Genomic DNA, 4579 nt, shown 5'->3' with positions numbered 1-4579 from the left:
TTTTACTACCTGATTATTTATCATTTTAATTTTAATTTTTTTGTTTGCATCAACAGATAATCATATACAATTAATATGCCAAAATTTTGTTTCTTTAGATAGAAATAAACTGGTATAGCTCACAATGAAAGAAGAGTACAAATAACAGTTAAAAAAAATAGAAAGAAAAAAAAATGGAAGCATGCTAAAACGTGAACATGCATACACTATTTCCGATTTTATTTTGCAAAGTGTAGTATAATTGTTGAAAAAAATTACCAATAATCTCCACAAGAACAATCTCCATCTTTGAAATGGTGAAACCTACTAGCGTCCTTGAGAACGATTTCTCTCCCGGCGACCAAAGCGATCAGCTTGATCGCGGAGTGGCAATCGCCGCTGACCCGATGGCCCTGCACGATCTGCAGCGGCATCCCGTCGGAAGTACTAATGATCCCGAACGAGATCGCGAGTTTCTCGCTCTGATGTGACGACCGTTCTTCGCGTTCGTCAAGCACAGAGCCTCGCTCGGGGACGTACCCGAGCTGTGTAATCTCGGCCGTCAGTTCCTTTAGTTTCCGGTAGATTTTTTCGGTTTCCGCATGGGTCTTGTCTCCAGACCGAAACACGTGAGCCTGTTTCTTCACATCTATCCAAGTGCACGCCGGGAAAATCCTCAGACCCTTCCTTTTCAGGGTCCGCAGCACGGAGGAAGCTTCCTTTGCCTTTCCTGTGGCCTTGTATATGTTCAAGAGGACTAGATAGCTGTTGAGCAATTTCGGCTCCATTCCGTAGATCTTCTCGGCGGCGATTCTCCCGAGCTCCAAATCCCCGTGGACCCGGCAAGCGGTGAGAAGCGCGTCCCACATGTTGATCTTGGGCTCGAACGGGGCTTTCAGTATCATCTCGTGGGCTTTTTTCAACCAGCCTTCTCTCCCGAGCAGCTCGATCATGCACGCGTAGTGCTTCGCCCGAGGCTTGACATTGTGGTCTCTGCTCATCGACTCGAAGATCGCCCAGCCTTGATCGGAGAGGCCCGAGTAGGAACAAGCCGAGAGGACCACGTGGAACGTGACGTGGTTGGGGATGATCTTCCGGTTGTTCTCCCTCGTCATCCTCTCGAAGAGCTCGATGGCCTCGCTCCCGAACCCGTGGTTTCCGTACGCGGCAATCATCGCGTTCCACGTGATCACGTTCTTGAACGGCATTTTGTCGAACACGTTGCGGGCGTCCTCGGCGCTGCCCCACTTTCCGTAGAAGTCGATGAGCGCGGTGTTGGCGACGAGGTTGAATCCGTAGCCGTGGCTCACCAGGTCGGCGTGGACTTGCTTGGCGTGCGCCAGCGAGGCGAGCCTCGAGCAGATCTTGAGGACTATGGAGAACGTGAAATGGTTGATTTTAACGCCCGAGTCTCTCATCTCGTAGTACGAACTCAGGGCTTCCTCGGTGTGTTCGTGGAGCGCGTTCGCTGCGATGATCGAGGTCCAAGCCACCGTTGTCTTCTCCGCCATCCTGGAGAACACGAGCCGAGCTTCTTTAATGGAGTTGCACTTGCTGTACATGTTGATCAGAGCGCAGGCCACGTAGGCGTTGGCCACCACGTTGGACTTGACCGCGCAGGAGTGAATCTGCCGTCCGATCGTCACGATTCCGAGGCCCGAGCAGGCTCCAATCACGGTGGCGAATGTGTGGGCATCGATCTCGGAGAATTTCTCGTGGATCACGAGGAACAGACTGATCGCCTCGGCAAAGTGCCTCGAATCCACGAGGCCCGCGATCATCATCGTGGATGAGACCAAGTCCCACTCGGGCAATTCGTCAAACAGTTTGCGTGCGTCGATCATCATCCCGCACCTCACGTGCATATAAAGAAACTTCTTCCTCATGTGCAAATCCAATTCAAGGCCAGTCCTGGAAACGAATTCAGAGAGATTTTTCACTTCTCTAACGGAGTTCAATCCGATGCAAGCCCTTACCAGTGAATCGAGAGTACTGGTCCGGATTCCATTACAGCCAGCGATCTCCAAAACCCCGAAAACCTCGAGTGCTTCTTCGTATCTCTTCCCCGAAACAAGCTTCTCTATATCATCGTAAATCCCACTCATCGACCTCGTAGCCACCTTCGGCTCCTCGATCGATGCCGTTTTTTTCCTCTCGCCAACGTCCACCGCGAAACGTTTCGCCTCCGGGCGTGGCTGGAGAGAGCACTTTGCGCGGGGAGCCACAGCCTTCGGCGGCGATATCAGAGATCTCCGGCGCTCGAAGGACCGAGTATCGGAGGAAGAAATACCGAAGACGCAAGAAATTGGGGCGGTTCGAGATCCGAGCGAGATTTCCATGGCTATAGAGATGAGATCGTAGCTTTGGAAACACACGCAGAGAAGAAAGATCAGAGCGAGTTTCGTTCGGAGATTTGCTTCGGAGAGTACGAAGTCTGAGACCAACTCGATTAAAATATTAATTTTATATTCAACTTTCTCTTTTTATTTTCATACCCTTATATTTGTTTCATATCTTCCAATTATACCACTTATTCATTATTTAATAATAAAATATTACTCCATAAAATAATTCAAAATACAAATTAACATAAACTAAACTTAATATTTATTAATGTCATTTTAGTTTTTCTCAAACTCTAAATGTCAATGTTGTATTTGAAAATAAATTTAAAATATAAAATATGAATAATTTAAGGATAAATATGATATAATTTTATAAATAAGTGCAAATGTATAAATTTTAAACTTTACAAGGGCTAAAAAAATTTAGTGTAGTGAATAGTGTTGCGCCATATTTGGCGCAACACTAAAATCAATCAAACACCCACGCCATTTTGGAGTGGGATATAGGGTATGGTTGGACTCCACCCTGACGCCATTCAGTGGGAATGACGTTCGGGTGGAGTTGGTCTGAAGCCTGAAAGAAATGGTTTCTTGCATTGTTAACTCCGCCTATGTTGTTTTGACTGTTTGTCTGAATACTGAACATAAAATACTTTTTAAATCACTGACATAAAATACAAAAAAAAAAAAAAGTAGTTGGCTGAGTGACCCAAGAAACCACATTGTAGATAGCGAGATCCGACCTTTGTTAAAATTAATAATAGTTCATTGAAAAATTAGTAGTTCTAGGCAAGGAAAAAAATGTCATATTCGTTACCGTTTCGAGCTTCCATATTTACGAAAAATCGACAAGTCTATGGAAAACCGAACGGAAAAAATGTGGAAAAGGGTATTCGATTTGCAGTTTTCAAATGCCGTTTTCCATGGAAAAACGACAACCCGATGAAAAACCGAACAGAAAAAATGTGGCAAAATATATTTAAAATATATACATGTAATACATACATAAATTTTTCAATTTTTAAACGTATATAAATAAAATACATTATGTATATAATCTTTTTTAATAGAAAATTGTATATATATATATATATAATATTTTATAAATTTGTGCTATTAATGTATAATATTTTATAAATTTGAGCTATTTTGTATGTAATATTTTTTATATAATATTTTGTATGTAATATTTTCAAATGAAATAGAATCTTCACAAAATATTTGAAGACTAAAATATGTAATAATATTTTGTTGTAATACTTGATACATTATAATACTTAAAAAAACGACAGCAGTAAAAACGACAAATGATAAAAATCGGCGAAAAACGACAAAAACCGAAAAACGACGACGAAACGACATATTACCATTTCGACGGGCGTTGACTAGCCGGAAACGAATTTCCGGACGAAATTCTTGGAAATTCGTCGGCTTTTAAGTCCTTGGTTCTAGGTACATAAATTTAATAAAAATTCAAAAGTGTCTATACAAATTAAATTTTTTGTGAATAATTTAAATATAAATATGCAATCAATTATAACGATTATTTTGTCTAATATTTTTTTTTTAAGAAATACGATTTAAGGAAAGAAATATATATTCCTTTACACCATAAAAAAATGAGTTTAGTTTTATTTTGTTGGATGTATCGAGTTCGTTGTGTATATTTTTAAGAGTTGAGACCTAGAATAAAGTCAATATAAGTGGCTCATAATTTTATAAGTTTTTTTTTTTATAAAAATAAACTCATTTGTTTTGAATATATCTCGATGAAGTCTATGATTAACTTTGACTTACATGATTAAAAATGAATTTTATTTTTCAAAATAAAACCATTTATTTTCAAAAAAATTATCATATAAAACTAATTATTTAACAAAATAACAATTGTTTTAAGTTTACATCAATATAATCAAAATTCTTATCTATTTAGCAATTTTTTTATACAGCTTTACTACATATAAATTGCATACCTCAATATGTAAATCTATTCAAATCTAATATTTGCCTTTTTTATTTGGACTATCTCTAATTTCTAGACAAACCTAACTAGCTAATAATATACCAATAAAAAAATCGAAATGAATGATTTTTTGTAGGGCTGTGCAAAACCGAACCAAAAATCAGATAAAACCGATATCCAAACCAAACCGAAACCAAAATTTGGAGCCACGTCGGCTAACCGAAATTCGGATTCGGATAACCGATTCGGTTTACAAAACTGGACCGGATATCGGATTTGATTTTGGGAAAAT

The 4579-nt window shown here is 39.7% G+C and overlaps 1 pseudogene; it reads right to left on the bottom strand.

The window, feature by feature from the left end:
* Positions 1-254: 254 nt before the first annotated feature.
* LOC149387696 (pentatricopeptide repeat-containing protein At5g50390, chloroplastic pseudogene) lies at positions 255-2318 on the bottom strand (annotated as a pseudogene).
* Positions 2319-4579: the final 2261 nt, after the last annotated feature.

Source organism: Urtica dioica, chromosome 8, assembly GCF_054948205.1.
Source record: "Urtica dioica subsp. dioica isolate 48M chromosome 8, U.dioica_male_clone48M_v1_H2, whole genome shotgun sequence".
NCBI classification, from domain to species: Eukaryota; Viridiplantae; Streptophyta; class Magnoliopsida; order Rosales; family Urticaceae; genus Urtica; species Urtica dioica.
Note: the sequence above shows the minus strand (reverse complement) of the source record. Positions and strands in the feature narration are given on the sequence as shown.